This window comes from Alexandromys fortis, unplaced genomic scaffold (assembly GCF_014885135.2).
Source record: "Alexandromys fortis isolate MF-2015 unplaced genomic scaffold, M_Fortis_MF-2015_v1.1 scaffold_84, whole genome shotgun sequence".
In the NCBI taxonomy this organism is placed as follows: domain Eukaryota; kingdom Metazoa; phylum Chordata; class Mammalia; order Rodentia; family Cricetidae; genus Alexandromys; species Alexandromys fortis.
Genome location: NW_026068017.1, coordinates 3430143 through 3440868, shown reverse-complemented (window position 1 = coordinate 3440868; position 10726 = coordinate 3430143). Strand labels below are relative to the sequence as shown.

General features: G+C 47.6%; 1 long non-coding RNA gene across 2 annotated transcripts; it reads left to right on the top strand.

Annotated features, from left to right (window-relative positions):
• Nucleotides 1-550: 550 nt before the first annotated feature.
• Nucleotides 551-10645, top strand: LOC126514128 (uncharacterized). Of its 2 annotated transcripts, XR_007595504.1 has the most exons (5): nucleotides 599-680; nucleotides 763-850; nucleotides 3339-3947; nucleotides 4791-4878; nucleotides 7209-10645. It is a non-coding gene; the product is annotated as an uncharacterized lncRNA (long non-coding RNA). The 2 variants fall into 2 exon arrangements; XR_007595505.1 differs by lacking the exon at nucleotides 763-850 and having other exon boundaries at nucleotides 551-680.
• Nucleotides 10646-10726: the final 81 nt, after the last annotated feature.

Below are 10726 nucleotides of genomic sequence, written 5' to 3'. Positions count from 1 at the left end.
AGCTTCCCAAGTGCTGGAAAGAGAGGCAAGCACTTTCATGCCCAGCATGACTTCATTTCAGTTCTGACAAGTCCCAACCCCATCTCCGAAGACATCGTATTGATGATTAATTATTGTCTCATTTGTCTGCCTTTGTCCCATGTCCCGAGGGGAAGATTTGTTTGTGCTAATCCAATTTGATCCTACATCAGGGGGTGAGAACTGATAGATATCAGAGAGTTGGTGTCAATAAATCCTTTATGGTCAATTCAAGCGATTAGGAGGTGTAGAGGTGTCTCTCAGGTCAGTCAGTTCTATCTGTCCTGGAGACTATGAGAAGCAGTTATTTATTTATTAATTTTTACCAAAGTGGTACTTGAACCAGAGGAAGGCTCCACCACCCCTCGGAACTTCAGATGGGGGGAAGGCTTTGCTACATCTATGATTCATCTAAGAATCATAACACAGCTGTACCAAGTCAGCGATTCCCACTTACTCAGAATTTCATCGGCTTCCCACATTCCTCCCCTATCTTATCGCCCTCCCGCTTCCGCTGCAGTTTGACTCCTGGCCCAGCGGCTGCTTTCCATAGTTTCTGGAAGCTGACTGAGAAGAGAGAGAAACAAAACACAGAAGCCTCTGGTCTGTGTTCTCTGGGTCATCCTGCTATCAAATGGAAAAAAAAGAAACCTCGACAACCAGTAAGTTCTTTCCCCAGCAACATGCTTCTCCCAGGGTTGTGTGTTAGAGTCCGACCACAAAGTCTGTGTCTAATTCTTTCAGGTCTTCACGAATCTCAGTTGGCAATAAGGGTTTTTCCTTTGGAGAGCAATTTGCTCCATGCCCTTAGGACAACTTGGTTCACTCCCTGGTAAGCTTGCAGACAGTTTCCACAAGGGCTGGCGGAGGTAGGGCTCCTCCGGGCTCCACTTTCTCAGGGGCCTGCCTTTCTGTGAGGAAATGACATCAGAGCCACAGAATCATGTTTAAGGCTTCATAAACCAAAAGTGAAAACGTGAAGACCTTCGGGTCCTCCTGCCATGCTCTGTACCCCAACTCTTCGCCCATTCTCTCCCAAGTATCCAAACTTACTGTTCCTTCTTAGGGAAACCAAAGACACATGTCCTGGACCTAGTCCAAGAGTTGACGGAGCTATAAGGCTTTTGCCTACATCTGGGGTTCCTCAGAGTCTCCTTCAAAGCACTAACATCTGACTGCCTGTCTCTGCTCCTGTCTGTCCAGTTTCACTCCCAACATGTAGAGTTGTGCTCTCCTCTTTACCTTCATTTTTTAGATGTGTTTTTAATGAAGTCCCTCAATGATTTGAGCACAAATTCAAAGCTGAGAAGCACACCCCTAGACCAGTAGTATATTTATTATGTATACAATATTCTGTATGTGTGTCTGCCTGCAGGCCAGAAGAGGGCACCAGACCTCATTACAGATGGTTGTGAGCCACCATGTGGTTGCTGGGAATTGAACTCAGGACCTTTGGTAGAGCAGGCAGTGCTCTTAACCTCTGAGCCATCTCTCCAGCCCCTTTACCTTCATTTTTGTGCATCTCATGGGATCAGTCTGACCAGGTTGAGCTCCCCATAGGGAGGGGTCCCTGGTTTGGGGGCCACTTGCCACATCCTGCATGGCTTGGTCCTGGAAACCTGACTGGGAAGACTCAGAAATGGAGAACTGACGGGTACAGATGAAACGAAACACACATGCAGGCAAGCTGGGAGGGGTGGGCTGTGTTCGCTCTGATGGAGGAACCAACTGTGTAGCCCAGAATCTCACAAATCAATTACGTGCCCCACTAGGAGGAGGAAGTTCACCCTTCCACGTGGGAGGTCTCTTGGGAGCAGTCTCGGGCTGCAGTTGCTTGGTTTTGCTCACGCTGGTCAATCATTAGCAAATGCTCAAACTCAGTCTAGAGAAGGGCTTTGCCATTGCTCTGATCCTCACTGAAGAAAGTTGTGTCATTTCTAGGGGTCTGAGGTTTTGGGGTCCTTGACATGGCTGTGCTCATGACAACAATACATGGTCACTCAAGACTGCATCACGCCTTACACATTCATTCAGGGCTTCCTCCATTCCCCAGACAAATACGTAAGCAAAATTAAACAACATGCCATGTTTTCCCCAATTTAAGCAAAGAAGTAGGTGTCACCCTTTGTCCTCTCCTCAGATAGGATGGATACTATTGGAGGTCGTAAGTGTTATGATTACGCGGGTCCCATGGCGGGTGAGAACCGTGGGCGGGAGACAAATACGTCATACAGGCCGAGCTTGAGTGTGGAGTTTATTGAGAGGAGGGTGGAAAGAGAGAGAGACGGAGGGGGGGAGAGAGAGAGAGAAAGAGAGAGAGGCAAGGGCCTGATTGCCCCTCCAGAAGAGCAGCGGGAAAGAGAGATTGGGAGTGAGCAGAGCTTGTCTCTTAAAGGGAACTTTGCGACTGTGTGCAGTCAGGGACCTGCTTGCCGTGCGCAGAGGGATGATGCACTATGCCAGGTTCCCGGGGTGTGCCTGGAAACTAACATTAAGAATGGATTATTATTGTTCTAATCCATCCCTATGGTTCTAAAAAACTTTTTTTTGGATGAATCGTGTCTCAATTTTTGTTTTATATATTGATGTTCTAACCCCCATTACCTCAGAATGTTTCTGTATTCGGAAATAAGTGCCTCAGAGGTAGTTAAGTTAAAATGAGGTCCTCAGATGGGCATTCATCTAATCTGGGGCCATCTGCTTGGACCCTGGTATATCTAGGGGAAATTCATGTGCAAACACATGGAAAGCATCATCTTCGGTCCTGTAAAAAGGCCTCTGGGGAAGTCAACCCTGCCAATTGCTTGCCTCTAGGAAGGTAAGAAAATAAGTCTCATGCTGGAAACCCACTGCCCACAATAACTCAGAGAGAGGGAGGACTCACTCCTGTGCTCTCGCTGACTCTGTCTGAAATGACCACGTGGTGGGGAAACAGAGGCTCCCAAGTCAGCTGGATCTGCCCACTGGTGGCTCCTCCTCTCCACTCAGCGGTGCCTTGAGAGGGCCTGACAGTGACCGTAAATGATAGCACATGCGGCGTGGCCCACCTTGTTCGGCTCCTGCCTTTCCAGTCTTCCCTGAAGTGAATAGCCCCTAAGTCAAAGGGGCAAAGGCATCTCGGGGAGATAAGGAAGGAGTACACCAGGCGGGGAGCTCTTGTTCTGGGGATCTTGTTTCTGTCATTGCACGCAAGGTGAGGTCCTACTAGCTGAGAACTCAGTACCTCATCCCCAAGGCTCCACTGGTATCCACTGCCTTACTTGACCCCTGCCCAGCTGGTGGCTTTTCTAGGAAAACGACACCTTCTCCATCTTCTCTAGGTACAGAATATCTCCAGCACCATCCCGAGTGTTGCTAGTCTGTGGCCAAAGGTGCCTCCTTCTGATATCGGTTCAGGGCAACGATGAGCTCTGCTTCCTCAAGGTTCTGAAACTCTCAGCTGCAAGAGGAAAGAAGAAACGCCAAGAGGCCATGTTTGCCAGGTTTCCCCTGAAAACCTGAATCTGGATCTTCTTTACCATCTTAGGATGACTCCTTTGCTAAAGGCTCCATTTGGCCCACGGATGTGAATTCCTCTGACCTGGCCAGGCTCTGAGAGTATTCAACCCTCACCCCCACAGACCACCTCCTCAGGGGAAACTCACGGATTCTCAAATAGCTTTGTTCTCATTCCTGGGGTTCCGTTCCTTTCCCTAACTGCCCCACAGCTGGGAACAAACCCACCGCCTGTTTGTCCCAGATTCAGAGAACTTTGGTTTCCCTTTTTTCCCAGGGCCTCCACTTTCAGTCTGTCAGTGCTCAGAGGCTGGATCTGTGCGCTCCCTGGCCAGCCCTAGACCCTTCCTCTTCGGTCTGTTTCCAGTTACTAGCCTACCTTCTTCCATTCTTCCCTCACAATGTGTTTTCCAGATCCACCAGGCATTTTAGAGGTAAGTGAAGAAGCTGAACCCAGCATTTTGGGAGCCGAGACAAGAAAATCTTGAGTTCAAGGCCAGCCTGGGTCGCACAGTCAAACCCTGGTGCTGGATTCAACCCCTGGCACCCATAAATACAGAAACAAGAAAATTCTCGTGGCTTCCCTACATAAAGTCCTAACAAGGTCCAACATGATCTGGTCCAGCCCCTGCTGATCTCTCTGACATCGTGTTGGGTCTTTCTTCCTTTTTTTGATTGAAATCAGAATGTCCCAGCACCTTCAAAGGTCAGCAACTTTTGGTTCCTTATCGTTCTCTCCCACTCTGACGGAGTCCGCCTGTTCCCTCAAACCAGAGAATGTGCTCTGCCTCCTACTCATCTTGTGGCTTCCTCCTCCAGAGTTCCCCTCTCTGAGCAGAATTCACAGATTTTTGTGCCAGGGCACAGACTGTGTGGAAATGAATCCAGGCACTTCCCATTTCCTCCTTGGTAAGACAAGGAAGATGGCGATGGGGTGGCAAGCACTTTTTATTCGCCCGGTCATCAGAACCAAATCGCATGTTCCACAGTCGCCTTTTAACAATTGATGATGGTGTTTCTCTACGGAGTGTTCTTTTTCCCTTCCATTTTGTTTTCACGCAGTGTTCTCCTATGTGCTATTAAAGGCTGCTGTGATCAAACACCTTAGTCATGGGGAGCATTTAATCCATCTCACGTGTCCAGGTAGCAGTCCATCAGTGAGGGAAGTCAGGCAGAAACCTAGAGGCAGGAACTGAAGCAGAGGCCATGGAGGACTGCTGCCTACAGGATGGCTCCTCGTGGCTTGCTCAGCCTGGTTTTTTTTTTTTTTTTTACAGACCCCAGGACCACCAGCCCAGGGATGGCACTGTCCACAGAAAGCTGGCCCCTGACATATCAAACATCAATCAAGAAAATGCACCACAGGTATGACCACAAGCCAATCTAATGGAGAAATTTCTCCTGTTGAGGCTCCCTTTTCCAAAATGACTCTTGCTTGTGTCAAATTCACATAACACTGATCCACACAAGGGCATTAGCTTAGCAAATTCTTGGTGAACAGGGGAAGGAAAGAACTGGAAATCGAACGCAAGACTTTGAACATGCTAAGCACACACTCCACCACTGATCTACACCTCCAACTCTGCATTATTGTCTCTCAGGGGCTGGAGAGATGGCTCGGGGGTTAAGAGCACAGGATGCTCTTCCAAAGGTCCTGCGTTCAATTCCCAGCAACCACATGGTGGCTCACAACCATCTGTAATGAGATCTGGTGCCTTCTTCTGGCCTGCAGGTATAAACGCAGGCAGAGTACCGTGTACATAATACATAAATAAATCTTAAAAAGAAAAGAATATTGTCTCTTAGCTGGGTGGGTGGTGTACTGCTTTAACCCCAGCACTTGGGAGGGAAAGGCAGGAGGATCTCTGTGAGTTTGAGACCAGTCAGGTCTACAGAGTGAGTTCCAGGAGAGCCAAGACTACCCAGAGAAACTGTCTCAAAAAGAAAGAAAGAAAGAAAGAAAGAAAGAAAGAAAGAAAGAAAGAAAGAAAGAAAGAATTGTTCTTTCTGTCTGTGTTCTCTCAGCTGCTGGCATATTAGTATTTTACCAGTAATGTCAATATAAATGACATTTTCAAGACAGGGTTTCTCTGTAGCTTTGGGGCCTGTCCTGGAACTAGCTCTTGTAGACCAGGCTGGCCTTGAACTCAGAGATCCACCAGTCTCTGCCTCCCGAGTGTTGGGATTAAAGGCGTGCGCCACCATTTGGCTAAACTTCACTACTTTATTTCTATGTCTTCCTAAACACTTCAGCATTTTTTTAAATTTAGCTATTTTTTTTTCAGTAACTCAAGTCCTTTCTCACGCTAGACAAGAGCTCCTCCACAGAGCTACACCCTCAGCTCATCATTAGATGTTTGCTTCCATTTTAAAACACAGTGTAGGAGCCTGGAGAGACGGCTCCGTGGCTAAGAGCACTGGCTGCTCTCCCAGGAGTCCTGAGTTCAGTTTCCAGCACCATGGTGGGAGCCATCTACAGCTAGAGTTTCATGGGATCAAATTTTTGTCTGCAGATGTACATGCAGACAAAACACCCATACACATAAAATAAACAAGTCTAAAAAACCCACAATGTAATCATTTTTATATATATTTTTTAAATTTCTATTTTTATTTTCATTTTATGTACATGGGTGCTTTGTATTTTTGTACACCACTCGGGTACCTAGAGTCTGCAGAGGCCAGAAGAGGGCATTGGGTACCCTGGAACTAGAGATGCAAACAGCTATGAGCTGCTATGTGGGTGCTGAGAATCGAATTTAGATCCTCTGGAATAGCAGCAGGTACTTTTAATATTGAGCCATCTCTACAGCCCCCAATGTAATCTTTTTGATGTGTGTGTGCACACACACGCACACACACGTGCACGTACTTCATCCAAGGAGTATTGTAGTACTCACCCGCAGTTCCAGCTATTCCAAAAGCTGAAGTGGGGGGGGTCCCTTGAGTCCAGCAGATAGAGACCAGCCTCAGCAACTTAGTAAGACCCTCTGTCTACCTATTTGTCTGTTTATCACACACATATACAAACACACACACACACTCCCCCACACACTCTCACACACATACAGATACACACAGACACTCACACACATGTATGTGTGTGTCTCTGTGTCTGCGTGTGTGTTTTAGGCTCTAGGCAATATTATTCCCACACCCTTACAGCACACATACCGTTTCTCCTGTTATCAACATCCTGTACCACAGTGGAACACTGGTTACGATTAATCAGCCTCTATTTATATCATTATCAGCCAGAGTTCGTGGTTCAGATCAGGGTCCACTCTTGGTGTTTTTTATACTTTCTATGTTTGAACAAACAGATAATGACATATGGATTCTATCGATACTGTACAGGGCAATTTCAGTTCCCTTAAAAGTAATACACTTGATGGTTGGAGAGACTGACTCAGTGATTAAGAGTACTGAGTGCTCTTCCAGAGGACCTGGGTTTGAAACCCAGCATCCACAGGGAAGCTCACAACCATCTCTAACTTCAGTTCCAAGGAATCTGATACCCTCTTCTGTTTTCTGAGGGCGCCAGGTACACGCATGGTATGATGGTGTACAGACATACAGGCAAAACACCCAAAACCATAAAAATTAATTAATTATTATTATTATTATTTTTAAAATACACTCATTTGGGACTGGAGAGATGGCTCAGAGGTTAAGAGCACTGTCTGCTCTTTCAGAGGTCCTGAGTTCAATTCCCAGCAACCACATGGTGGCTCACAACCATCTGTAAGCTGCCCCTGTCAGGTCGCCCAACTGCAGTGATGCAAACTGAAGGACGGCTTGGTTGCTTTGAAGTTCCAGCAAGGTGAATGGAGCTGCTCTGGCAGTAAACAGGTGAAACCCGGTAAAAACCTGGCAAACCAGGCTTCTGTGTGAACATAGTTTTCAGAGCATGTAGGTTAGAAATTTCAGCAAGTGGTATTGCTGGATTGCTCAGTCACACTATGTTCGGTTTTGTTCAGAAACTGCTGAGCTGGACTGGAGAGACAGCTCAGGGGTTAAGTGTTCCCACTGCTCCCCCAGAGGATTGAAGTTCTGTTCCCAGCACCCACATCAGGTGTAACTGCAGCTCCAGAGGATCCTATGGCTCAGGCCTCTGAGCCTTTGCAAGCTGGCTCCCATGCTCATTCGCTCTCTTCCTCTCTCTCTCTCTCTCTCTCTCTCTCTCTCTCTTCCTCTCTCTCACACACTCACACACACACACACACACACAAACGATTTTTTAAGAAGATAGCTATGGAGAGACACACCTTTAATCCTAGCACTTCTTGGGAGGCAGACAGATCTCTGTGAGTTCGAGGCCAGCCTGATCTACATGGTGAGTTCCAGGAGGCTACATAATGAGACCCTGTCTCAGGAAAAAAAAAAAAAAGACTTCTGACTCACCACAGACACTGTACTGTTCTGTATTCCCACCAGCCATTACATGCGCTCAGTTTGCCCTGTCCTTACCAGCATTGAACGCTGTCGATTCTACTAGTGTGCAGTGGCTTCTTATCAATGCCCTAACGCACAGTTCCCAAAGGACCCGTGACAAGGGAAACCTTTCCTTGTCTATTGCCGTCTGCATATGGAGTCTGTTCAGCTCTTTGTGATGGCTTGTCCTTTTAGTTCAGTTTGAATTTTATCCTTTTTTTCCCCAAGTCAGGGTCTCACAGTGTAACATTGAGTTGCTGGGACTTGATCTGTAGACCAGGCTGACCTCAAACTCACAGAGAACAGCCTGCCTCTGCCTCTGGAGTGCTGGGATTAAAGGTGTGCACCATGATACCTGGATTACGTTTATCTTATTGTGTGTGTGTGAGAGAGAGTGCGTGTGTGGACACAGGCATCCCCAGTGCAAGTGTGAAGGTCAAAGGCCAATCTTCTGGAGCTGGCTCTTTCCTTCCCCTTGACTCCAGAAATCAAGCTCACTTAGTCAAGCTTGCGCAGCAAGCACTTTTGCCCACTGAGTCATCTCACTGTCCCCTACTTATTTATCTTTGAGATAGAGTCTCTAGGACACAGGCTGGCCTTCAACTCCTGACCTTCCTGCTAGGCTCCACCTATTTGCCACCGTACTTTGTTTTCAACCATTTATTAGAAATAGAATCTCACTCTGCATAGCAGGCTCACCTTGCACCCAAGCCTCTCAAGGGATAAAATTATAGGCATGTAACCTTTTGCCCATTTTTATTTTATTTATTGTTGCTGTATACCTATACAATTATAATTGTGCTGTATTGTTTTGAGACAGGATTTGTCTAGGTGATCCAGAGTGCCTTGAGACCATTGTCCTCCCTCAACCTCCCAAGTGCTCGGGTTATAGGCTTGTACCGCCACTCTCAGATTCTTGATAGCCTTACCACGACGAAATCACCCAGAGTTGCCTTTCCTAGAAAAAGCCTTCTGCTTTCGTTCACAGCTCCTTTTTCCCTGAGAAATATAGAATATTCCTCTCTTTAAAGGTTTTCTTGCCTCCAGAATCAAGCAGGGCTCACAGTGACTCACAGAGACTGAAGCAGCCGCCACGGAGCCTGCAAGGGTCTGCACCAGGCCCTGTGCATACATGCTGGGGTCCTTTAGCTTGGAGTTTTTGTTGGACTCCTAACACTGGGTGTGGGTGTGGGGGTGTCTCTGACTCTTTTTGCCCCTTTTCCTCCTACTGGGTTACCTTGTCCAGAGTGATATGAGGATGTATACCTAGTCTTGTTGCATCTTGTGCGGAGTTCAGGTGCTAACACTGGGAGGCTTTATTCTCAAGGGGAATGGGAGAGCAGGGAATCTAACGGAGAGCAGAGGTGCGGGGTGCAGGGAGGGAGGGGAGGGAAGGGAGGGAGAGGAGGCTGCAGTTGGGATGTATTGTATGAAAAAAATATAATAAATTATTTTTTAATGTTTGATTGTACGTATTCATTCATTTAGTGTGTGTATAATGTGTGTTAGGTAGGAGATGCCTACATGCCACAGCACATGTGTGAAAGTCAGACACAACTTATAGGAATCTGTTCTTTCCTTCCACCACGTAGGTCCTGGGCATTGAGCTGGTCATCGGGTGGGTGGCAGGAGCCTTTCCCCACTGACCCATCTCAAGGCCTAGTATTCCTGTCTTAGAGACCCTTTTACTCTTAGGATGCCTTTCTTACTCTTCCTAATAAAGCTATGTTCACTACACTTTTGTAAGAAATTGAAAGGTGTAGGTACATAGATAAACATTTACTGATAATAAACCACAAAAAAAATTATCTTTTAAGAGAGGGTCTTTCCCTGGAAGCCTAGAACTCATTATATAGTTCAGGCTAGTCTCAGACTTTTGGCAATCCCCTTGCCTCAGCCTCCACAGTGCTGGGTTCATGGTTACGGGCCTAAGAAATTCACTTTAGGAGAGACAACTCAGTAGTTATGAGTACTGGCTATTCATCCAGAGGACCTGGATCCAATTCCAAGCACTTCATGGTGACATACAACTGTCTGTAACTCCAGTTCCAAGGAACCCGATGCTTTCTCTGGCCTCTCCAGGAACCAGGCAGGCACATGGTGCACAGACATGCATACAAGCAAAACACCCGTAAATAATAAAGGAGCAACAATGAAGCCGCAGAGTGGGACAATGAGACCAGCCTTTCCTCTCTCTCTCTCTGCCCGGCTTCCGGTGTGGTAGCACTCCTGTCTCAATGCGCCACCTTCTTTACAGATTGTTTTATTTCTGAGTAGATTTATCTTTATCATGTTGATTGATGCTCACTGTCAGCTAGGCAGATGTAGAAGCTCCTCAGAAACACTTGTAAGGATGTTTCCAGGAGGATTAACTGATGGGGAAAGACCCGGCTTGAAAACCGGTGGCACCAACTCTCAGGCTGAGATCCCAAACCGAGTAAAAAGGAGAAAGCCAGCAGGTACCAGCATTCATCTCTCCCTGTTTCCTGACCGTGCGTGGGTGTGACCAACCGCCTCCGTTCCTGCTACTGTGCGGACACCCGCTCCGGCTGCTGTGCGGGCACCTCCGGCTCCTGCTGCTGTGCCGGCACCTCCGGCTCCTGCTGCTGTGGGACACCTCCGGCTCCTGCTGCTGTGCGGGCACCTCCTGTTCCTGCTGCTGTGGGACACCTCCCGCTCCTGCTGCTGTGCGGGCACCTCCCCCTCCTGCTACTGTGCGGGCACCTCCCGCCCGTGCTGCTGTGCCGGCACCTCCCGCTCCTGCTGCTGTGCGGGCACC